At 40.7% G+C, this 26,418-nt stretch overlaps 1 protein-coding gene across 6 annotated transcripts in view; it reads right to left on the reverse strand.

The window, feature by feature from the left end:
- ADD3 (adducin 3) overlaps window positions 1–23,530 on the reverse strand; it is a 123,562-nt gene extending 100,032 nt beyond the window's left edge. For 2 of the 6 annotated variants that reach the window (XM_060641544.3, XM_060641539.3), the window contains exon 1: window positions 21,141–21,462. The gene's annotated coding sequence lies outside the window, so the exon portion shown is untranslated. Of the gene's footprint in view, window positions 1–10,968; window positions 10,990–20,969; window positions 21,081–21,140; window positions 21,463–21,774; window positions 22,019–23,346 lie in introns of those variants that run through there. The other 4 variants (XM_060641541.3, XM_060641542.3, XM_060641543.3 and 1 more) reach the window with 4 other exon arrangements.
- Window positions 23,531–26,418: the final 2,888 nt, after the last annotated feature.

Here is a 26,418-nt window from a genome sequence, read left to right on the forward strand (position 1 = left end):
AATTGATCTATCATTGGTTTGGAGTATGTTATTTCTTTACTGGCTAATCAAGAGACACTGTCCTGTATGTTATTGGTTGTAGAATATTATAAATTATAATTCCTGCAGGGAACCTGTGTTAAACTATTGGCAAAGACCATGTTAGTCTCTGAGCATAATTTGCCTCAAACAAAACTCTGTGCCTCATGTAATGGCCCACTTAGTTGAAAATAATGGAAAATTGGGGGCATAAATCCTCTAATCTACTTTACTTAAACAAATGACCTAAAACTTTCCCTTTTCTTTGTAGTATGGAACTGTTTCTCATTTAAATGTGTTCTTTTCCAAAAGAAAAAAAAAAAAATGTCAAGGCCGCTGAATACATCTAGTTTGAATTTCCAATATAATGTTCCTAAACATGTCAGAACCATTTACCATGCACATGACTGGCTTCAGGGGTGAGCAAACTAAAACTGGAACAATATACAGAAGATCAGCATAGTTTTTTTTCAAAATAACAAGAAAGTGCATGACACATTCCAGAGTTTTTAACTCCAAAAAACTTTTCCTAATTCAATGAAAGATTTAAAAAACAAAGACAGGCAGCAAGTATTTCTTGAAAAGCAGCTTCAAATCACTAAGAGACTGTGAGGTCTCTTATCCTGTCCAAACCCTGCACTAGGGAAAATCAAGTGAAATTCTGGTAACTCCCTTACCCCAGAATTGCAAGAATGGGTTAAGATTGCTAGTAAAGTCATAAAGTAGAAAAGACACTGGACTGAGAGTCAGAAACACAGTTGTAAGTCTAGATCAGCCACGAGTAACATTATCTTGAACATGTCACTCCATTCAACCAGACCAGGTCCTTCACCCATAAAATAAGGTAGGGGTTTCCACAATTTTGAGTCTAGATTTCATCCCCCTCTTTACCCCAAATTCCTCCCCCCAACTTTAAAGTTTACAGAGAATTCCCACTTCCAATCATTAAAATGATAGAAAGTCTAAATGATTCACACAAAGGCAGAATTTTAGCATCCAAAGAGACTTGCAAACCTGGGGAACTCCTACTTCTATTAGCGGGGAAACTTTCTCTTTATTGGGTCATGAAGGCAGAAGTCAGCTAGTACCACTCTGCAGATTTCCATCTATTCCATAATTATCAAACACCATCTCCAACCCACTAACATAAAATTTGCACCCAGGGGTACCTGGGTGGCTCAGTCAGTTGGGCGTCTGACTCTTGATTTGGACTCAGGTCATGATCTCATGGTTCATGAGTTTGGCCCTGCTGTCAGTGCAGAGCCTGCTTGGGATTTTCTATCTCCCTCTCTCTCCTTGTCCCTCTGCTGCTCTCTCTCAAAATAAATAAATGAAATTTAAAAATAAATAAAAAAAGAATTTGCACAGCTGAGGGGTATAATGAGGCTATGGTTCTTCATTTTAAAAATATGAATCAAAGGCTACAGGTTATGTGCCCCTTGTCTCAACTCCAGGGGCTTGAATGCCAATCATGACCTTTGCTGAATACAGATCTGTATAGAGTTTCAAATTACAATCTCGACTGGGTATAAAAATAATAGATTTTGTATCACCTGAAACATTGATCTTGAAATAGCTTATTTTAAATGTTTATTTATTTTGAGAGCAAGAGAGTGTGCGTGTGTGGGGGCAGAGAGAGAAGGAGAGATAAAATCCCAAGCAGAGCCCGACACAGGGCTGGATGTTACAGTGAATCATGACCCGAGCCGAAAGCAAGACTTGGATGCTTAACCAACTAACCGAGACATCCAGGTGCCCCTAAACAATTTTTTTGATCTAAGAATATGGAAGAGGGATGGAGAATTATTGTTTAATGAGTACAGAGTTTCAAGGTTACAAGAGGAAGCGTTCTAGAGATAGTGGTGACAGTTATATAAGATTACCATTAAACTACACATTTAAAAGTGGCTAAGATGGTAAATTTTATGTTGTATTTACCACATTAAAAAATACTGGAAGACACCAGACACCCAGGACTCCAGATGGCATCAGCTGTACTAGTGAAGAAGAAACTCGTGGATGTTAAAATAGGGAAGCTGGCAAGCTGGATACGGATGCAGAATTTCATCCCTAAAGGCACTGCTGGAGGGTTTCAAAGAGCTCACTACCAATATTACAAGTAAGTCAATGTGAAGAAAGAATTGCTGGGCTTTCTATGGTGCTGGCAGCTTATGTGCTGTTCAACTATTGCCTTTCTTACAAGAAACTCTAACAAGAGTGGCTAAGTGAGTACCACTGAAGAGGGCCCAGTGTGGAGGGTGGCCTGGCACACCTGGAGGAACTCCATCATTGCTGGATCCTTTCACAGCCCAATTGAGAATTAATATCCAATAAAAGATGGCTGGTACAAATTTAAATATATTGGAAATTTTAAAAAGAACTGCCCCCCCCCCCATATAAGACTATAAGTTATAGTATCTGCATAGGAATGACATTCTATTAAACAGCATTCAAAACAAGAAAAGAAACCAAGTCTAGTAACTGTAAGTTTAGAGTCAGGCAATTGCAAGGCTTGGGAGAAAATCTTATGACTTAATGGATGGCCAAAGGCAGTCAACAAAATAATGCCAACTACTAAAAATTAAAAGTTTTAGAAGAGATACAGTTACAGCTGGCATCATGGGGTAGATGTGCAAAGACGGTAAGGGCTGACCATTCCTGACCCCTTCTTTGCCCTCCCTAGTAAGGATGTTTTTCTATGGGAGCACTTCTCAAACAGAATGTGCTGTTAGCATGTATCATTTCATAAAGTTATTGGTAATCACCTAGGTGAAACAGGAGTGACAGATGATTACAATTTCCAACTCCCACTTTCCATACCTCTGCTGTAAGTGGAGAGAAAGCTAGGAAAGGGCACTCTTAAAAAAGAGAATGGATCTGGAAACTATACCCAGGAGAACAGCTCTAGCTTTTCTCCAGGTTGTTCTAAGCCCAAGGCTCTATTTCTTACACAGCAATTAATCTAGTTGTAGGCAGGCAAAGTCTTGATTCAGGAATTTAAAAATAAACAATGAAAAATATCTCTGGAAGAATATACAAGAAAGAAAGAGACATGAATGGTTTGGGGTGGGGTGACAACTTTCTTCTCATTGTATACTCTTGTGCCTTTTGGATTTTGTTCCACGTGAAGTTTCTTACTCCAAAGTTAATTTCTAATATTTAAAAATGAAATGATTTTATAAAAATATGACTCGCAGTTAAGTTTACCTTAGAAATGAAGTTAACAAATTCTTGCTTTTAAATAATCAGTGAGTGCTTTTTACACAAACTTTTCACAGTATTTTTTTAAAAGTTTATTTATTTTGAGACAGAGAGACAGAGCATGCATGTGCAAGTGGGGGAGGGGCAGAGAGAGAGAGAGAGAGAGAGAGAGAGAGAGAGAGAGAGAGAATCCCAAGCAGGCTCTACACTGTCTGTGCAGAGCCCGATGTGGGGCTCACACTCATGAACAATGAGATCACAACCTGAGCCAAAGTTGGATCCTTAACCAACTGAGCCACCCAGGTGCCCCAAAATTTTCAGAGAAATTTATATGAAGTATTTTTAATTTTAAGAATTGCTTTTGAATAAGCTATTTTAATACTTAAAATTTTAAAGCACAAAAGCAAGTTTTATCCTGTAATATTTTAGAAGTCAGTTCTGTTAAATCTGGTATTTTCTTCCATCTATTTATAAAATAACTACATCTTAGTATATCACCCTCTTTGTTACATGTCTTATTAGAGGGAGCTATAAACCAACAAAAATTACCAACCATGCCTTTTAATAAGTAGGAAACATTAGGAGGAGACATATCTTATATTACTTGTTTCATTATACAAATATGTAAAAACTCTCACTGGATTGGATTCTCTACTAAATTTACACCAAAAAAATTTATTTTGAATGTGCTTCTTTTGACATTTTCTAATTGTTTCCTATAAGAACTTACCATATGTTTACTTTTGAAAGCTTTTTTAAGTTTTATTTATTTTGAGGGGGGGTGGAAAGAGCGAGAATCCAAAGCAGGCTCCATGCTGACAGTGTAGAGCCCAATGTGAGGCTTGAACTCACCAACTGTGAGATCATGACCCAAGCCAATAGGAGTTGGACACTGAACCAACTGAGCCACCCAGGTGCCCCACCATATGTTTACTTCTGAAGTTCTAAGACAAACCACTAAATGGTAGCAAGGGGGAAACCTCAAGATGCACAATGACTTCCTGTAATGACAGCATGCAATACTCGATATTAAAATGCCCAATATCTTCAATTCTTTCTCTTTTATTATTCCACTATGCAAAAGTTTAAAATACAAAGCACAGCATAGGGACAAAGTTTCATTTGGAAACAAAAAGAGTATTAAATCAAAATGAGGACTACTCAACCATTTCCAAAGGCACAAATGAAAACAAATCCAAAGACTGAACAATTGGGTAATAACTGACAAGCAGTAAAAATTAAGGAAAGTTAAAAAGTAGTCAGGTTTTGGGGCGCCTGGGTGGCTCAGCAGGTTAAGCATCAGACTTTGGCTCAGGTCATGACCTCAGGGTTTGTGAGTTCGAGCCCCGAGTCAGGCTCTGTGCTGACAGCTCAGAGCCTGGAGACTGCTTTGCATTCTGTGTCTCCCCCTCTCCCTGTTCCTCCCCTGCTCAGGCTCTGTCTGTCTCTCAATAATAAATAAACGTTAAAAAATTTTTTTTTAAAAAGTAGTCACGTTTCTAAAGTCTTTTATGTATGGTAAGAAAAAGATACATTTACAAATCTTCCTCATTTCTAGTAGTGCAAGTCCATCTCCCTCTGTCATAAATCAGAATTGGAAACGGAGTAAAATGCAACATTTAAATTTCTACCCATGGTGATGGAATGTTCCTTCCACCTCTACATTATTTAGCAAGTTGTACAGATTTTTTGCCTCCAAAATGTCCCATTCCTCCCTTTCTAATCTCAAAGCCACTGCCTTACTTCATTTGCTCATCTCAAAATGCCTAACTTGTCTCTCTGCCAACACTTTCTCCATGACAACATTCTTCACACACCAATCTCAGACACATCTGATTATGCCTCTCATCAGCTAAAATAAGTGCCCTGGAATAAAATCTAAATTTCTTAAAACAGTACCCAAGGCCTTCATGATCTAATGCTCTCAACCTTACCTCTCCTGTTTCCTCGCCCATCACATTTATCCTACAGACCTACATGCTTTCCATCGACTTCTATAATTCACCCTCCTCCAACATTTGGAAGATCCTATAAAATTCAACTCAAATGTCAACCTCCTTCGGGGCACCTGGGTGGCTCAGTCGGTTAAGCATCCGACTTCGGCTCAGGTCACGATCTCACAGTCAGTGAGTTCGAGCCCCACATCGGGCTCTGTGCTGACAGCTCGGAGCCTGGAACCTGCTTCAGATTCTGTGTCTCCTTCTCTCTCTGCCCCTCCCCCACTCATGCTCTGTCTCTCTCTCTCTCTCTCAAAGATGAATATTAAAAAAAAAATGTCAACCTCCTTCATCAATTGTTTCAGTGGGATAAACATTTCCCTTCCCTTTGCCCACCTGGACTTCCTTTACATTGCTGCCTTAACACTGCTCTCAGGCTAGTGTTGGAGTTTCTTACATAGGTGCCCATCTTCTCCACCACACTTCTTGTCCAGTTCATGTGTTGCCCTTAAAATGCTGAAAACTGGGGTGCCTGGGTAGCTCCAGCCAGTTAAGCATCTGGCTCTTGACTTCAGCTCAGGTCAGGTTCTCACAGTTATGTGAGTTTGAGCCCCGCATCCGGCTCTGTGCTGACAGTGCAGCCTGCTTGGGATTTTCTCTCTCCCTCTCTCTCTGTCCCTCCTCCACTCATGTGCTTTGTTTCTTTCTCTCTCAAAATAAATAAATGTTAAAAAAAAAAAAAATGCTGAAAACATCTCAAACCATCCAAGTAATAGGGACCTCTTTCTCTAGAAGCTTTCATTCTAATAAATACATAAATATATATACACATATGTATATATATTATATATTAGTATTCATACATATATATTTATATATGTATATAAATATATATATGTATATATATTTATGTATTCCTTTATTAGAATTCCTACATTAGAATGTGTGTATATATATATATATATATATATATATATTTCATAATAAAATTAGGGGGCAAATTTTATGGTATGTGAATTGTATCTTAACAAAAAAAATAACATTAGGGTAGTAAGTGGTATATGAAAGTTAAAGATAATCCTTTCATGTATTTCCTTAGCAGGCAATTCTTTGATGGTAATAATGTTTTTAAGAAGGTAAGTATCATCGGGGCACCTGGTGGCTTGGTCAGTTAAGCACCTGACTTCAGCTCAGGTTATGATCCCACAGTATCTGAGTTTAAGCCCCACATCGGGCTCTGGGCTGACAGCTCAGAGCCTGGAGCTTGCCTCACGATTCTCAGTCTCCCTCTCTGTCTCTTTCTCTCTCTCTGCCTCTCCCCAACTTGTGCTCTCAATAAATAAACAAACACTAAAAAAAAAAAAGTAAGTAAATATCATCTTGGGTTGGCTAAAAGAAAATTACTGGGACTTGAGTTCTCGATTTTTTTAAATTATAGGTACAGAGAAAGAAGCCATCTTAATTAAGACCTAATGAACTTATTTATATACTGGTTTCTATTATCTGAAACTCACAGAAATGATAACCTTAGAGCTTTCTTTTGCATATGTAGGCCATCTCCATGAAATTGGATATTAAAAAAAAAAAAAATTAGACTCATCTATGACTTGCCAAGGAGAGGATCTCAGACTCCCTCCTGATGTCTACCTGAAAGATCTAAATACCTTAACTCTGACTCTCTAGGTGAAGCAAGCTAAACCGGGTTTAGTGTGGTAGTCACGCTTCATCAACTTTGGACTGGGAAAGCAGTTCCACTTTAGAAATAAGGTCCACATACGTTGTTTTAGTTGTTTTTGTGTACACATGTGCACACGCTTTTTTTTCCCTTGTAACTTTTTAAAAAATTGGGATATAATTCACATACCATAAAATTCAGTCTTTTAACTGCACAATTCTGTGGCTTTTAGTACATTCACGATGCCGTGCAACCATCAACTCTGTCTACTTCTAGAACTTTTTCATCATCCCACAGGGAAACCCAGTACCCATTAAGCAGGTCACTCCCTATTTCCCCCACCCCCAGCCCCTGGCAACCACTAATCTGCTTGCTGGATATGCCTACTCTGTGCATCTCACATGAACGGAACCAGACGATATGTTTAGCCTTTCATGTCTGGCTGCTTTCATTTCGCATAATGTTTTCAGGGTTCATCCAAGTTGTAGAATATATCAGTACTTCATTCCTTTCTATGATTGAATAAAATTCCATTGCATGGATATACATTTATCCATTAATCAGCTGATAGACATTTAGCTGTTTCCACTTTTAGGTTATTACAAATGCTGCTGCTACGAACAATAGTCTACAGGTCTTTTGTGCGAACACGTTTTCACTTCCCTTGAGTATATACCTAGGAGTAGGACTGCTGTGTCATAATGGTAACTATATGTTACTTTTTTAATTTTTTTTTTTTTAACGTTTATTTATTTTTGAGACAGAGAGAGACAGAGCATGAACGGGGGAGGGTCAGAGAGAAGGAGACACAGAATCTGAAACAGGCTCCAGGCTCTGAGCCGTCAGCACAGAGCCCGACGCGGGGCTTGAACTCACGGACCGTGAGATCGTGACCTGAGCTGAAGTCGGACGCTTAACCGACTGAGCCACCCAGGCGCCCGCCCCTATATGTTAATACAGTTTAATGGTTAAAAATAGTAACTTTTTGAGGAATAGCCAAACTGTTCTATTTTACATTCACACACACATTTCAAAGGACAGTAACAACAGTTTCACATTTTGATTAAAACCAATTGTTCTAGGGGCACCTGGATGGCTCAGTTGGTTAAGCACCCGTAGTCAGCATTCTTGATTTCAGCTCAGGTCATGATCTCATGGTTCATGAGTTCAAGCCCCACATCTGGCTCTATGCTGACAATGAGGAGCCTGCTTGGGATTCTCTCTCTCTTCCTCATTCTGCCCCTCCCCCAGTCACACTCTCTATCTCAAAAGAAATAAATAAACTTAAAAAAAAAAAGCACAAACTGTTCTATCCCTAGAGAAAAAGATTTCCTTTGGGACCAAGTGTCTTTAGAAGTTAAAATAAATTCAAGGTTTTACACAACATATTAAATCCCTTTAAAACATAAAGATGTAAAGCAAGACATCAAACCCTTACTGCAACAAGGTTTATTCTAGTCATCAAAGAGATTAAATATGGAAATATTTAAAAGTGAAAGAGGAAAATAATGACAACCATCAAGTTTATATAACAAGCCAATAACTATATTTTCACTCATAGCAACTTCCTACTCAGTATCTCTAAGTGGATGTTGAATAGACATTTCAAACTTATGTCTCAAACTGGACTCCTATTCCCTTTGCCTCCCAAATTTGTTCCTCCTGCAAACTTTTGCCTAGGCACCAAACCTTGGTCTCAAGTTTGACTCACATATACCCCACATCCCAGTGGGCAAATCCTGTTGGCTATATCAGCCAAAAATATCCAAAATCCAATCATATCTCACCACCTTTACCAGGCACATCATTTCTCACCAAGATTATTGCACCACTATGGTCTGGTGTCAAAACACAGCCAAAATAATCCTTGGAAAATCTATGTCAGATCATGTCCCACCTCTTCAAAGTCATCCAACAGCTTCTCAAACCCATCCCTCATTCTGTTTCATCTATGCTAGATGCTCTTGGGCCTCAGGGCGTTTTCCCTCTGCCTGACACAATCGTCCCCTTTATATCACATACATGCTCCTTACCTTTTTCAAGTCTTTGCTCACATGTCACCTTCTCAATGAGTGCTTCACCTAGCCATTATTTAAATTTGCCATACACCCAAACAATCCCTTTATTTTCATTCCCAGTTCTGCATCTCTCCATAACATTTAAACCAATACAGCACACAAGTTACTTGTTTCTATTTACCTTCAAGAATATAAACTCCATTAGGACAGGAGAGCTCTTCTGTTCTACTTATTGAATTCCCAAGAACTTAGAGCAAGGCCTGGCATGTATTAAGTGCTCAATAAATATTTGCTAGATGAATAAATGAATAAAAGGAAACATAAAACTGCTCAGAAAAGAAGAACTAAAAACAGAAGTCAGAAATATTTATAAGGAACCAATATTCCAAACATAGTAAAGATGGAATGGGAATAGAAAAACACCATTTTTAGAAAAATATGCCATTATGTTTCAACAGTTCGCTTTAGGAAAAAATGCTATCCTTGTTCACTTCATTGTTTTTGACAAGGTTGTATCCGTTGTCCAGTGCCAAAGGCCTTTAGTTTCTGTGGAACTAAAATAAACTTTGGGGGACCTGGAATGATAATGTCCTTTTCTCAACTGCCACATATACACAGAGCCAAGGACTTTCATGGTTTTGGCCTTCCATTAGACCTATGCCCAGGACTTTCACACAGTTCAATCATAGGTTTCTTGGCCACTTTCCAAGTAAAACCACTAATTGGTGACTTTACCTTCCTTGGAAATAAACTCACAGAATCTTCAAACTGGAATGGATCTTAAGATGATCTATCCCAACCCCTCACATATTTTATAATTAAGAAAACTAAAGTGAAAAAGAAATAAAGTGACTTGCTCAAAATATCCTGAATACTTACACTAAGTAATTTTCAAAAAATAAGTGACAAGCATTACAAAATTTAAGAGAATTCAAACACTTGGAACAAATCCTCTAAAATACAAAACCAGACTTTCTTAACAAGAACTAAGTAGAAATTATATTTCACAATATGAACAACTCTATCCATAGATTAGATTTAAAAGATACAACAGAGCCATCAACAGAATTACACTCTAGTATTTGGCAAAGTACATAATGGACAAATTCGGATTTTTTTAAAAAAGGCACATCTCTTCCCCAAAAGAGGCTTTTCTTATTCAGTGTTAGAAATGGTGAGAATTTGGGGCACCTGGGTGGCTCAGTCGGTTAAGCATCCGACTTCAGCTCAGGTCACGGTCTCAGCGTTCATGGGTTTGAGCCCCACATCGGGCTCTGTGCTGATAGCTCCTGATAGCTCAGATTCTGTGTGTCCCTCTCTGTGTCCCTCCCCTGCTTACTCTCTGTCTCACTCTCTCTTGAAAATAAACAAACATTAAAAAAGAAAAAAGAATTTTAAAATGATGAGAATTTTAAAAAAAATTTTTATTGTTTATTTATTTTTGAGAGAGAGAAAGAGTGTGCGTGTGTGCAGGGAAAGGCAGAGAGAAGGGGACAGAGGATCTGAAGCAGCCTCTGGGCCCCTTCTCTGTGCTGATAGCATAGAGCCTGATGAGGGGCTCAAACTCACAAACCATGAGATCATCACCTAAAACGAAGTCGGACACTTAACCGACTGAGCCACCCAGGCACCCTGAAATGATGAGAAGTCTTCTTCCAAGTACCAATTTCCCTAAGCATTGCTTCAAAATAGCAGTGTTAGGAGGTTTCTATGAACCAGTCATTTTCACATCAGGTTCACGAGAACCAGGTTTCACGTCAGGTTAACTTTCACCACCACTCTCTCCCTCTCATCCCTGCAATACTCTAATATACCTCCTAGGGAGGAGTGTCCTTGGCACTATTTCTGATAAGAGTATACTTTAGCCTTTATGTGCTTTACAGTGGGAAGACATTGCAAACCACTATTATAAACGATCTCCCATCATACTAGAGAAAAAAAAATATTTTCATGGACAGTAATTTTTTGCCAAAAATTCTTTCCATACCCTGCACCTAATGAAGTCCTATCCTGTCTTTCAAGGCCCACCCTTGTCCTCTTTGCTGGAGATTTTTTCTGACCACTCCATCTATGGGGCTCCTTTCTTGACCAGATGACCTATAGCCTTTGTTATCTGTACCTGTCATTCAGTATTTATCACACACGGGCAAGTAACATCTTTTGTGCTGTCATCTTAGTTGTTGCTGACCTTTCCTACATTTGACTGGAATGCAGAGTCAGAATCCAAGGAGTTATGGAATTGATGTTCCCGTGGGGTTTTCTGAAAGGCAAAGCATAATTCTCTTACATACGAAAGGGAAGGTCGTCTTAAAGGAGTGACTGGGTTTAGAATACACAGCACAACCATCACTGAACTACAATTTTAGAAGCTTTTGGTTATATTAAAACAATGATTCCCAACCCGTTAAAGTAATCAAGATATTTTAAGGTCAAAATAGGTTTTAAAAGCCAAAACCACATTCAAAGAGTAGGTATTTCTCTTAATTGAGAAAATAATGCATTCAAAACTATTGGTACATATATTAGAGGTACAGTACTCAGAGCACACTTGGTGTGGGAACAAATCGTTCCCCCAAGATCTTGATTGGCACATGGTTGAGTTTTATTGTGCTGTGGACATGGGGTATTACTACAGTACTACTACCTAAAAATATTTAGAAGCAAAATACAGAAAGACAATTAACACATCCCTCCCCTCCCCTACAGTAACCCCCCCCCCCAAAATCCCAGCATAAAACCCTTCTGTAGCCCAACCCCTCCTCCCATGAAGTAGCATATTTTAAGCAACATGAAACAATTCACTGTTTCAAATTTTTCTTGTGGTTTTAAGTTAATAATATAGAGAAAGGAATAAAGAAATGAATATTTTAGATAAACCAAATAGCAAATATTTGAAGGTCTATCTTACATACTTCCTGATCTTTCTGAAATTTCAATCCTATTTACCCATTTCATCACCCTTTTAAAAAACAAACAAAAAACTACCAATATTTTCCAGCAAAGGCATAAATACTATTCTGATCTTGGTTCAAGTCTTTGTGTAGTCACCAACAAGAACAAACTTAAATAAATGAGCAGTATAGCATCCTGTTTAAAGCAGTCAGCCCTGGACTCTGCCACTTATCAACGGTATGAACTTGAGCAAGTTACTTAACTAAATTCCAGATAATTTATGTAAAGTGCTTAATATAATCCTTGGCAGGTTTTAAGGGCTGAGAAAAATGGTTACTGATTAATTACATAGGATATATACCAGCAAAGATATTTTAATTTCAAAGCTTCCTTTCAATTCATATTGTCAAAGTTCCTTCTTGTCTGGCTTTGACAGGCCTATTCCAGGTATCATAATCCTATAACTGGTTTTGTGACCTCTAGCTCTACCCATGACTACTATCACTGACAGTCTCTGGAAGTTAGGACAAACTGGACAGAACAATCCAGGAGGCTCCTTGAGTAAAGGAAAACAACAAAATCCACTCTGAAACAGTGAAATCACTCAAGCAGGAATAGTGCCTTAGAAATGGAGACAAAGTAAAAAGAAACGAAGACAAAAGGGCAAGAGAAAAAAATAATTGAAATATTCAAATACTCTTAGAACCCTTACCTCCAGATAAACAAGTGATTTCTCTGATTTTAGGCCCAAATTTTAAACAATATCATTGTTGCAGCAGAACTACTAATGAAATATGCCTCATTAAAATAATTTTCTTTACCACTTTTGATTTAATAATGATTTCATCATTGCTAGACTATTTTTTAATATAAAGTCTCAACAACTTTTTGAACTTTCTCCGTTCCCACGCAATCCAACAAATGGTGAATTAGTTCTTCATCATGGGTTTAGGCCTCCTGCTGGAAAGTATAATTAAAATTAGGGAAGCAGCAATTCCACTTAGTACTAAGATCCTGTCGAATTCTTCAATGAAGCTCAGTCTGGTTTCTTCAGTAGCCTGGAGAGTTCTGTAAGAAAAACTTGGGGCTGCTCAACGTGAAGCTGGCCATTCAGTAGATGGCACTCTTCCCTTTGAGCCCAAATTAAACAAGCTCCAAGAAGCATGTTTTGTGACAGTCAGGTGTGATACAAAACAGGGTTTCTCTCTTCAAAGCACTTAACGATAGTCACAATCCCGCCAGAAATGCATTCATCAAAAGCTGGTGGTCCAACTAGACACTTTTAAAGAGCCCAGAGAAATTCAGATTATATAACATCAAACACAATATAAAATCAACTAACTCAAGTGATTACCAAGTAACCAGCTTCTCAGAGCCTTCACTACATCAAGCAGATATACTGTTCTTATTCAGGTATAAAATGTTCCTTTCCGATTACTTTCTACTCTAGAGGTGACTGTCTTTCAGTGGCTAGTGACCAAATCATTGTCTCTCTAGTATTTTATTAGAGTATTTAATAATATTTTAGAAAACCAGGATTTTTATCATAATCAACATTCACGAAGACCAATAAAAGATGTATTTCTTTCATATTACTTTCAACGTTTTGGTTAAAAATAACTTTCAATACCAACTTAAAAAGAAATAGCCGAATACAAAATTACTGTAGATTTAGTTTTGCAAAAAGGTGTTTAAACAGTATGGGTTTATGATTCATTAATAATATGTATCTTACTTTAACGCATAATGGTTTCCAACTATTACCTGACAAGGTTTCTCACACTTCTGTTTGAGATCTTTTTTTGAAACTTAAAAAACTGACAGTTGGGGAGAGCAATGGAAGGAAATTCCTGTTAGCGCACTCTAGCTGAAAGCCAAACTTTTAAGGGATCAGATACGAATCACCTTGAAAATTCCACCTTTCTCTAGGAGAGGTAAAACTCAGTCCCGGCAAGAAAAGTCAGAGGAAGGCAAGGTAAAACAAAACAAAACAGCAACACAGCAACAACAACAACAACACAGTTTAAAAGTTAAAGTGAGAAAAAAAAAGCTGGGGGAGTGGGACAAACAACAAGACCAGTACATCAACTCCACTGCCAATCTTTTTCCCCTTTCCACTCTTATCTGTGCTGCTCATCCTATGCACTTAAGGCCATTCACAACTCCACTTGAGCTGTGACCATCACCCTTCCCCAACCACTTCCTTAGATAGTAAGAAACACTGCCCTGATAGAATCTTTTCATGTACTAATAAGACAAATGAGATTAGAAGTGACAATGCAGCTAACAGTTGCTGGCTCTACTTTCTGAAGGATTAAAAATAGAGTGTTCTTAAAGAGTCCCTGGAAAGGACGTGATCTCAAAATACATTTCTTCAGACACTCCAAGTAAGCCTAATTATCTTCTCCATGAGGATACGGAGTAAATCCCCTCCCCCTTTTTTTGCTATGGCATTTAGTCATTCCAGCAGATCAAAAGATGACAGCGTGAGAATATTGTATGGTAAAAGGAAGAAGGAAATGCTATCCTTGTACAAGATAGCTGAGCCATTGTGGAAGAACGTCACAGAAACATTGCTGATGGTGACAAATTAAAGGCACACACCAACTCCCAAGATACTGAAAAACTCAGCACTTCTCCAACCTGATTGCTTTTTCTACATTGTTGGAATTCCAGCTCCCCTAGGAGGCAACCAACAACAGCCAGGAGCTTAATTAAACAGACTCCTGAATTCATACCTTTCCTTTTCCAAAGAGGTAAGGGGATAAGGGAGTAAATATATATATATATATATATATATATATATATATATATATATTAGAATAAATTTAAAGGAGTATGAAAAATAGCACAAAGTAACAATTTCATGTATGTTACCTGGAGTTAGAGTTCCATCTTGTTTAATGAATCACTTGCCTTAATGTCTACTTGCCTTAATGCACCTTGTGAGCACCAGAAGTTTTGTTGTTTTTTTTTTTAAGTTTATTTATTTTTGACAGAGACAGAGTGTGAGCATGAGCTGGGGAGGGGCAGAGAGAGAGAGAGAGGGAGACACAGAATCGCAAGCAGGCTCCAGGCTCCAAGCTGTCAGCACAGAGCCTGGCGCAGGGCTTGAACTCACGAACTGTGAGATCATGACCTGGGCCAAAGTCGGACGCTTCACCGACTGAGCCACCCAGGCGCCCCCACCAGAAGTTTTATTAATATATACAGTGCACTTCTTGAGACATTGGTTTTAAGAACATTATGTCATTTGTCCTTAAGCTTCCAAAAAGTGTTTTTACCCTTGGCTGGCTAGTTGTAAGAAATTTTTATCCTGTGGAAACCATGTGTGTGTACTGCATTAAAAGGGAGTTTCATCATCCCAGGTTCAAATTGTGGCCTTGTCTGAGGAGGTAGCAATCTTAAATGCTAGCTAATGTACCGCCTATACACCAGTATCCTCAGGCACAGTTTTGGACAATTTGAAACAAATAGTTCCAAAGTTCATCTTATACCTGGGAGTTACAACTAAGCTTTAACTAATGCCAACTTTAAAAAAAAATTTTTTTTTAACCTTTATTTATTTTTGAGACAGAGAGAGACAGAGCATGAACAGGGGAGGGGCAGAGAGAGAGGGAGACACAGAATCTGAAACAGGCTCCAGGCTCTGAGCGGTCAGCCCAGAGCCCGACTCGGGGCTCAAAGACCGCGAGATCGTGACCTGAGCCGAAGTCGGACGCTTAACCGACTGAGCCACCCAGGTGCCTCAATGCCAACTTTTAAAAACAAGTAAGTATAAAGTATATGGTGGCAACGGGGTTCGGTTTTACATCAGATAAAAGCTCAATTTACATCTAAACTCATTAGCAGATGTAACTATATGTCAAAGCCTAGACATCTTTTATAACAACAGTTCAGCTTTGGCATAGTTAGAAAACAGACTATACTATCTTCCTAAGAAGGAAATCTACAGTAAACTTTTTAATGTCGAAGATGGGTTTCATTCATTTTATAAAATGGTGATCATGGTACCACTTTTTGGGTTATGCTAGATAACACTGAAAGCCACATTCATACTTTAAGGTTTCTAGGATACTCATTAAATTGCTCTTTCAGTGTAGTAAGCAACGTCCTAGAAACCTGAGATTATTAATGCAGCTTTTCAAAGGTATCCAACAAAAATTAGTTTAAGGAAACGAGAGACTTCTGATTCTCATTATCTGTACTATCATCTAAGGCTTCAGAGTAAGTTAAACAGTACCATCTCAACATTCAAATAGGTTTTCAACTGTGCAATTCATTTTGAACTGCATTTTGAAACTTGTCCAGATATAAAAGATTATTAAAATACACACGACATAAAGAGGTCACAAAGAGCTCACAAACCTTTTTTTCCTCCGCTTAATTTTAATTAACACAAAATTAATTTTCAGGTAAAATTGTCCAATGCATACTGTTGACACTCAGATTATGTATTGCATGAATTCCAGGTGAATAATTTTTTAACTTTACATGAAAGGAAGAATATCCCCCAAGTAGGACGGTTACACACATGTGTGTCCATAGCCAGTGACAGCCAGACGAAAAAAATAATTAAACTCATCTAGTTATTATATACAAGGGTAACCGACATGTTTTCTTTCAAGTCAACGAAAGACTTCTAACCTGTATGATATGGAGGATTCTCAATACATACAACCCATTACAGTAAAAATTACAGATTGTCTTGGCTTTTGGCCAAGAGAGCTTAGTCACTTGCAGAACCTGAAAGACCTCATAATAATCTCATCTATAAATATGCTGGAGGGGCACCTGGGTAGCTCAGTTGGTGAAACGTCCAACTCTCGATTTCGGTTCAGGTCATGATCTCACAGTTCATGGGTTTGAGCCCTGCATAAGGGCTCAGAGCTGACAGTGTGGAGGTTGCTGGAGATTCTCTCACACTCTCTCTCTGCCCCTCCCCCATGCATACGTGAGCTCACTCTCACTGTTCTAAATACACTTAAAAAATAAGTGGACTGGAATGGACCCCAAGATCAAATGATAAACCATTAACACAGAAGACATGAAAGAAAGTATTAGGGCACTCATTTTGAACCTCGATAGGACAGTCTACAACTCCTCAATTTTATTTTTTATTTTTTTATTTTTTAACGTTTTTATTTATTTTTGAGACAGAGAGAGACAGGGCATGAACGGGGGAGGGGCAGAGAGAGAGGGAGACACAGAATCGGAAGCAGGCTCCAAGCTCTGAGCCATCAGCCCAGAGCCTGACGCGGGGCTCGAACTCACGGACCGCGAGATCGTGACCTGAGCTGAAGTCGGCCGCTTAACCGACTGAGCCACCCAGGCGCCCCAACTCCTCAATTTTAAATGAGGTGTCTGTTTAAAAGAATAGGGCTCTAATTAGACATTTAAGACTTTTTTTCTATTCAAACTCTACATATTTAGTATTTCCAAAGGATTTGGAAACAACCCTGAACATTAATTCTAGCCAAAAAATGTAGTGCTTATTTAGATGAGAAACAGTAACCTGTATCTTCAATATAGCTTGAGCTTCCTTAATTCAACATATGCTTGTTTTAAAACATTTTTTCCTGGGGCACCTGGGTGGCTCAGTTGGTTGAGGGTCCAACTTTGGCTCAGGTCATGATCTCACAGTTTGTGAGTGTGAGCCCCCCATCGGGCTCTGTGCTGACAGCTCAGAACCTGAAGCCTGCTTCAGATTCTGTGTTTCCCTCTCTCTGCCCCTTCCCTGTTCATGCTTTCTCTCCGTCTCTCAAAAATGAATAAACATTAAAAAAAAATTTTTTTCCTAACTTTATGTTTCACTAAACTGTCAAAAAAAGGACTTTTCAGTCCTCTACAGTAATTCCTTTTTTTTTTTTTTTTTTTTAAAGTAGGTTCCAAGCCCAGCATGGAGCCCAATGTGGTACTTGAACTCACAACCCTGAAATCAAGAGTGCAACACTCAACTGACTGAGCCACGCAGGTGCCCCTACACTAATACTTCTAAACATTACTTAAAACAGCTCCTAATTTGGGTTATGGTTTATGTGCCTGACCTCTCAATTACACTGGTGAAGCAGCAACACACAATTCCTTGAGGAATGTGACAAAGTATAAGCCACAAGTTATATCTTACAGCTAATTTTAGAAGGCATCTGAGGGGATATGTAGAACAAATTTAAGTTAAAATCCATCTTAGGTTGGTATGTTGTTGATAGTCAGAAGATCAGGCCTACTGATTTAGATACTGATTAGAACCAGAATCTCTCCAAGGGGAACTAGTGCCTCTTGGGCCTGGTGGGGCCCAACACCTAGTGTAAAAAAAAAAAAAAAAAAAAAAAAAAAAAAAAAAGAGGAGAGAGAGAGACACTTTATTTTTTTTTTTTAATTTTTTTTTTTTCAACGTTTTTTTTTATTTTTATTTTTGGGACAGAGAGAGACAGAGCATGAACGGGGGAGGGGCAGAGAGAGAGGGAGACACAGAATCGGAAACAGGCTCCAGGCTCCGAGCCATCAGCCCAGAGCCTGACGCGGGGCTCGAACTCACGGACCGCGAGATCGTGACCTGGCTGAAGTCGGACGCTTAACCGACTGCGCCACCCAGGCGCCCCAAGAGAGAGACACTTTAATATCTTTAGTAATTAAAAACACTCTACAAACTGAATTTGTTCACAGATGGGTTTCTATGCTTTTTATAGGATTTCTTCCCTCAATACAAATGCTTCTTACACCCTGATGACACGCATAAATGCTGCCCAGTACTGCTAACCACCTGCTTTGCAACAGAACAGATTAAACAGCTAACAACCTATATAGGCTCAGGTGTAACCAAAACAGACGTGATACACCTACTTTAGGAAACCTTACAACTGCACAAGTTGGGCCTCACCTTGAGTCTAAACTTTAGGATTGCGTGTGGGAGCTGAAGCTATGTGCTCTTAGTCTCAAAGACATTCTGGTTTTACAAAGACCAAATCCACACTTTAAACATCACTGAGTGGAGCTCATGTTATTCCCAGTACAACATTATTGAAAAAAAGGGGCCAGAAATAGCAAAGTTACAATATAATTTTCTCATTTTTAGAATGTAAAACCTACTTTGAAAATACAATCCTTCTAGCATGAAAATAAATATTTCCCAGGTGTTTTATGATCACCTGTCATGTCAGGTGTTTACCAACATTTCCTGTTATCATACATGTAAATATTGGGACATACTGAATGTCCCAAAAAACAACAATCTCAAGAATTCTTAAATAATCTTTAACATTCAGGGCACCTGGGTAGCTCAGTAGGTTAAGCATCTGACTTCGGCTGAGGTCGTAATCCCAGTTTGTGGGTTTGGGCCCCACATCAAGCTCTCTGTTGTCAGCACAGAGCCTACTTCTGGTCCTCCAACTCCCTCTCTCTGTCTGCCTCTCCCCTGCTTGTGTGCTCTCGCGCATGTGCGCTATCTCTCTCAAAAATAAACAAACATTATGGGGTGTCTGGGTAGCTCAGTTGGTTCAATGTCTGACTTTGGCTCATGATCTCCTCCTTTGTGAGTTCAAGCCCCATGTCAGGCTCTGTGCTGACAGTTCAGAGCCTGGAGCCTGCTTTGGATTCTGTGGTCTCCCTCTCTCTCTGCCCTTCCACCACACTCTCTCTCTCAAAAATAAACATTTTTTAAAAGTTTCAAAACTAAATAAACATTAAAAAAAATTACATTTAACATTCAAAATTGATACACCACTTTTTCTTTAAAAACTATTACCAACATGCCAGTATTTGAGGTTGATTTTAAGAGTGAACTCTTCAGGGGAACCTGGGTGGCCCAGTGGGCTGGCTAAGCATCTGACTTTGGCTCAGGTCATGATCTCATGGTTCTTGACTTCAAGCCTCATGTCCGGGTCTGTGCAGACAGCCCAGAGCCTGGAGCCTGCTTCAGATTCTGTATCTCCCTCTCTCTCTGCCCCTCCCCTGCTCACACTCTGTCTCTTTGTCTCTCTCTCTCAAGCTCTCTCAAAAATAAACACCTTAAAAAAAACAACAACAGTGAACTCTTTGAAAAGTTGAAGCATTAAATGTAGTGGCTTTTTTTTTTTGGCCCTCCCTGTCCAAAATTAATCTACTCAACTTAAACAAAAGGAGTTAGAAGGCAATTACAATGCAATCAAGATTTAGAGACAAAAAAACTTTACACATATGCTCCCAAAGTTTAAACTTAACCGTATAAATGTGTGGGGACCATACCTTAATCACACAAATTTTTAACAAACATCTTATTTTAACGACAGATTACACTGCACTCTTAGTCTCTTTAACAATACCCTCTTTAGAAGTCTTCTGAAGTCCAAATTAGGATACACCAGGCATGATGCAGAGGCACTTCATTCCAGAAAAGCAACCACTTCACGCTGCTAAATCTAACATGTTGTATAATTTAACATAAACACGGACACACGTTTATGTAGCTGGTTCCAACCCCAGAATCTTATCAACTCGCTCACCAAACTCAACTCGCTCATATAATCCCAACTCAAAACCTCCTGGCTAAGTGAAATTCCATTTTTCTCCTTACCACTACAGTGGTCGATTGCAACAGCACACGTGCCAAAAAATGAGTGGTTTTACTACGCTCCCATTTTAAGCGGGCACCTACTTGCAATTAAATCTCTGCAACAAAAAAGTTCACCTGAGGCCATTCTTGCCAATTTAATGGAGGCCTAGTTTCTTCTACCTGTCTCTGTGGTCTTGCCTCAGCTATAGGATACTTCCAAAGAGGCTGGACGTGCCCCAAACACCAGCAAAGCGGACCCACTGCCAACTCTGCTTGTCACCCCAGGCAGGAAGCACAACCTAACGTGTGAGCGTTTGTAGGGGTGTGTGTGCGCGCCAGAGGATGGGGACGCGTGGATCACAGGAGAAAGGTAGTTGAATACTTTCAACTTGTAACAGAAGTTTTTTCAATGAGGAAAACAAACCAACATTCCTTCCCTTACCTCCCTCCACCTTTTCCAAGTGCAGCAACCTCCCACCCTCCGGGAGCGCACCTTCAGGGCTAAGGTTCCCAAATCACTGACGCTTCAACTAGCTCACAATTTTCAGAACGCCTCACCCTCTCCAGGGAAACCAGAGGGCGCCCTAGAATCGGGCCCACCCCGCGGCGCCCCAAGGCCCTCCCCCACAAATCTATTCCCCTCGCACCAGCCCAAGGCTCCCATTTCGGCCCCCGGGCGGCGGCAGAGAGAGATTCACCTGAGGCCGCAGGAACATCCAATAGGAAGTCCCATCGGCCCCGCAAGCCGCGCCGCTCCAGCCCCCGCGAGACCCCCTGGAAGGGTCCCGCACCCCAGCCCGCGCGGGCGCCCGCCGTCCCCGCCGGGAGGAGGGGCTCAACGACGGCGCCTTCTCTCCCCTCAGGATTACCTCGCAGCTCGCTTCGCGCAGCGGGCTTTGTGCTTCCCTTCCTCCTTCTCCGCGGCCGCCGGGACTGCAGCGGCCGCTCGATCCACCGCCGCCGCCGCCTCTTAAGCGCCGCGAGGCTCCAGAGGGGAGGGCAGAAGGGGAGGGGGCGTGAGAAGGGAGGGACCTGGGCGCCAAGCCCTCTGCAGCAGGAAGCGGCGACACCTGGGTCGCGATGCCTTTGGCTCTCGCTCACAGTTTTTAAAAAAATAATTTAAACCCCCTTCCTTCCCCTCCCGCCACTCGCCCTGGCGACCGTTACCGGCGGGCCGCTCGCGCTCTGGCGGGACTGGCCAAGCGCCCCCGGTACGTCCTCTGACCACGCCCCCTAAGCCCCGCCCTTAGGCCCCCAAGCGCCCCTGGCTCCGCCCCCCAAAGGCTCGCCCCCGCAGCCCCCAAACGCCCCCGGTCCCGCCCCTTGGGCCCCCGAGCGTCCTAGCCCCGCCCCTCGGAATCGCAGGATGTTCTGGGCCCCGCCTCCTTAGGGCCCCGCCCCTCGCGGCCCCTACGGCCCCTCTCGAGCCTTGGCTCCGCCCGCTGCGGCCCCCTCCCCGCCCTCTAGCACCACATCTGTGCAGCCGCCGCCGCCAGGACCTACCGGGCGGCCGGGCCTCTCGGAGGGCCTGGCGCTAGGCGGCTGCTTGGCACCTCTTCAACGTCCTCCTTTGGCTTATGCAGTTCCGATCCGTGGCGTCCCCTGAGGGTCGGAGGGGGAAACGACCCCGATACGGAAACCCGAGTACCAGGAGGAGGAGAGGCACCTCAGAAATGTTGCCCGCCCTAACCTGAGCGAGCCCTCCCCGTCCCAAGGCTGAACCGCCGCTTTCTGTCAACCTCTGCCGCCTACTCTGGCTGCTGGGTGTTGAGAGGGAGGCCACTGCTGAGGTTCGACCTCCGCACGCCCCCCATAGGAGGGGCCTAGATTTTCTCAGCATGCTTGCCTATTGGGCGCTTCCTGCCCCCCCCCCCCCCTCACGTCCACAGAGGGGCAGGGCAGGGGTTCTCTCAATCCTGCTCCACTTGGACCAGTGGAGGGTCTTCACCCCTACTCTGGCCCCTGGCCTTGTGACCTTATAAGAGCTGACATCATGGAGGGGAAAAGTCGAGGGAGGCAGCGCCAGCCTTGAAAATGAATTCGGGGCTGGGTAAACTTTTGCAACGTGCAGTAGCAGGGATGTGGATCCATCCACAGGTGACACTGAGCCCCCCAACCCCATCGCCCAGACACGTTTCTCACCCTAAGCTATTCTCGAGACAGACCTCCCAGTAATGCATATCTTTTTCTGCCACCTACGACTGGCACATCCCTCCCTCACACGTGTCCTCCACGGGCACGAATCCACTCACAAGCACACCCCTCCAAGCGCCATTCCGGTTATTCATGGTCCCTTGAGTCAACCCCACCCTACCAAGCAGAGCAAACTTCATTCCCCACCCTTATCTCCCTTGGTTTCCAAGGCACTGGCGATAGTCCACTTCATTTCCTTCCTCCTCTGCAGACTCTTCTCTTCCCCCTCAAATACTTCATGCCATCCCCCTCATCTTCATCCCCTCCCTCTTCCCTAAAAATGTGCTAATTAAAATGTAGTTTCCTCTTCCCACATATGAAGTGTGGAAAATGAATCTTGTGTTGGCACAAACTGTGATTCATTTATCCTCATTTTCTCTCTCCACTGGACTAAGGCTATAGAAATTTCAGTCTACCACCATCTCCCATCTGCTCAAAATCTAACCATGCCTTATGATTTTTAAATACCCCTAAAGGATCATGGGGAAGGCTTCCTAACTTTGGGGAGAAAATATTTAGAAAACGCTCAGCCTGTCATTTTATTTGGCATTTAAAAATATCTGCAGTATTTGAGAGAGAGATTGGGAGTGGCTGGATGTTTTCTCGCATTTATAAAGCAAAAAATGAAAAGCTTTTGCATGCATCAAGGTTAGCCTTTTAATAAATAGCAAAAAAAAAAAAAAAGTATGTTAACAGCACTTATCAGACAATAGTCTCCAGTATATACAGCATTTGCCAGTCACAAATCTAGACACCCCCTCTCCCCCCGCAAAGGAAGACAAATTAACATAATCCATTTCAAGCATGTCTGATGAGCAATCTTTTCCAGGATCATTCCCTTTCCCACAGTTTCTGGACAGAACGGATAAAAGATCGGCTCACCTGCTGAAGATGCAAGGCTTTCTTGCGTCCAGGGTAGTAGACGTGTGTGTCTTCTGTTCTGTAGGTGTGGATTCTGCAGTGCTGCACAGAAACCCACTGCAGCCACAGACCGGCAGCGGCAGCGGCAGCGGCAGTGGCGGCGGCGGCGGCAGCAGCAGCAGCAGCAGCTTCTCCCAATGCTGAGTAGTAAAGTGTGTGACTTAGCAGAGACTCCCCAGATACCATTAGGCGCTTACTTATAAAAGAGGAGGCGGAATCTTTCTTAAAGGAATGGGTTTTGTTTCTCCTCTCTACTATTGCTTCATAAGAAGCAGAAGCAGGGACTTTGTGGGACTGAGTAAAGCGGTACAGCTGTGGGAGGTCAAGGTTAAAATTAACTGGACTGATTTAGTATGAATCAATGAATTGCTGGGAGCATACATTAGTTTTAAAGAGCCCTAGTAACTTCAAACATCGGGGTCTATGGCAAAAATAAAGTGGTGTGCCTGAAAACTGGTTAGTATTTTGTGCTAATATTTAATTTACAATCATTGCGCTAAAATGATAACTGAATAAAAAGAAGTTACTAGCATTTAACACAAGTATGCCAAAAAGAATAATAAAATGAAACATTTATGTGACTGGGAGCAATGGAGTCAAGCCTTCTAACACTTATAAGGATACCTGGAATTTCAGTGAATGTTGATATTAGAAAACATATTATTGACAGATTTCAGTGTGTATTCATGTTATAAAAAAATCACAGTATTATTTATAAAAATACTGAAAAATATATCTAAAATAATTCTGGACCATAATAGCAAAGCACTGTTATTTCAGTGGCAATTCAAAAGTCAGCAAAATTAAGAAACTCATAGGTAGACTAACTTACTTTAAATGCATGTGAATCTACTATTTAGACTATTAAAATATGATGCGCCCATACAGGATGAACTTGATAGTCTACATTATGACTTTAAATTTTATTCAATAATTAATATGCCTTGATTTAAGCATGGAACAGCTGTGATTATTTTCTTCATAAGTAAATGTAGAGGTGTGGTTCATAATGTGAATAGAGAAAAATATGGAAAATGTTTTGCCATTGATTTTTCTTTTCAGGGCCTTTGCTGGGTGCGTATGTGATCTTGAGGTAATAAGTAATCTTATTTGATCCTTTGTTCCCTATTTTGTAAAATGAGGAAGTTGGGTTGAAATTTTCCCTTAGCATTCCAAAATACAATGATTTTATGACGTTTATATGCTTATATTTTTTGTTAATTTAATGCAAGTGTGTCTCATTCTAAATTACTCTTCATGAAAACTTGGATTAAAAATAAATCGTTATTTTAAACGTATAACCAGAGTTTGTTATTTATTGCCATTTGGGGAATTATTTTGCAAATCAAATAATCATTATTGTAAAATGAATAAACTTAATTTTATCTGACTTAAGATTTTGTATCTAACTATGACGAATTTTCCTGAAGCAGGACCCTACTGTATTGCTAAGTATATTGAGTGGAGTACATAATTTTTGTTTAATAATAACGAAAACATCTAAAAACTAAGCATCACTGGATGGTAGAGTTGGAACAGAGTTTAGAGCTCATTGACTCCAATCCTGAAATTGTATAAATGGAAAAAATGGAAACCCAGACAAGCAAAATCGGGACAGAGCTGGGATTTTCTCTGAGTCTCCACTCTTCACATACACACAAGGCAAATAAACAGTACTTATGGACATACACACACTTTCACATACCCACAAAGAGGGCTGAGCTGGACCTGGCACAACAAAAATCAGTAGTTTCATTCAGTGACACTATTTACATACATTTAGTATAAACTAAGGAATACCAAACAAGTACTTACAATGTGTGTAATATTAGCACAAAATTTGCCTTTGGATTTACACTAGAAAGTGAAGGAATTTGTCCAGGAAAATGCTTTTTTCAAAAAGTGACTTCCGGGGCACCCGCATGGCCTAATCAGTTAGACAGTTGGGCCTCCCACTTTGGCTCAGGTCATGATCTCAGGGTTCGTGAGTTCAAGCCCCACATCGGACTCTGTGCTGACAGCTCAGAACCTGGAGCCTGCTTGGGATTTGTCTCTCTCTGCCCCTCCCCTGATCTCTCTCTGTCTCTGTCTCTCTCTTAACAATAGATAAACATATAAATAAAGAAATAAAGTGACTTCCAAAGAAACACTCATTAGCAAACTCTTGGCTTATCTTCCACTCAAATGACAGGGCCTTCGATTCTGTTGGTTGTTTTCCTCGTGCCCACTGGTGCCTCCATTCCCTTTTGTCTACATCCTTAAGCATGTCTGCCAAGAGGAAAAGTTTGTTTAGGAGCCAGGCAGGGGAAAGTATTGTAGACTTAATTCTGGCCTTCAGAGATGCTTTTTGGAAGTCATTTTTTGTGCTAGATACTAACATTTTCCCTTAAATCCTGATCTGGCGTTCCTGGTAAAGAACCTGGCACCAACCTAAGCCTACTCTCTCTCCCTAGTTTCAAGGGGTCATTATAATTAGTCTGTGTTATATTAGATGACATAGCAAACTTGGTGTTTTGTGTATCTGGCAGGACAATTTATCACCTTGACTTAAAAAAATAATGCTTCCTACAGGGAGAGAATTAAAGGAAATTAGTTGCCCAATTTCTTCATCTGTTTTGGTTTATCTTGCTCTTCTGCAAGAAAGGCATTTCATCTACCAGGTGGTAATAGGCAGTGAATAAAATGGCAATTATCTTCATAATTCATCCCCCCCCCCCCCATTAAATACATTTCTTTGTATCATCCCCAAAGTGCTGAGTACAGTCTCTTATATAAAGGCACTTAATAGATACTTTAAAAAATGAATACGCGAATTAATGAATGAATAGCCCCCAAAATATCCAGAAACTGATTACAAAGTGTTTCTGTTTGTTTGTAATTTGCATTGTCTGAAACAACTGACTCTATTCTCTACCTCCCTTTTCTAACACAGTCATGATCTAAGAGAAACAATCTCCTTTCTGTAGAGCTCTTTAGGCATGCCTGATTTGTATTCTCCAATTAAATTGTAGCTGCAAATCTCCACATGAACTC

The sequence above is a fragment of the Panthera onca genome, chromosome D2 (genome assembly GCF_046562875.1).
Source record: "Panthera onca isolate mPanOnc1 chromosome D2, mPanOnc1 haplotype 2, whole genome shotgun sequence".
Lineage (NCBI taxonomy): Eukaryota > Metazoa > Chordata > Mammalia > Carnivora > Felidae > Panthera > Panthera onca.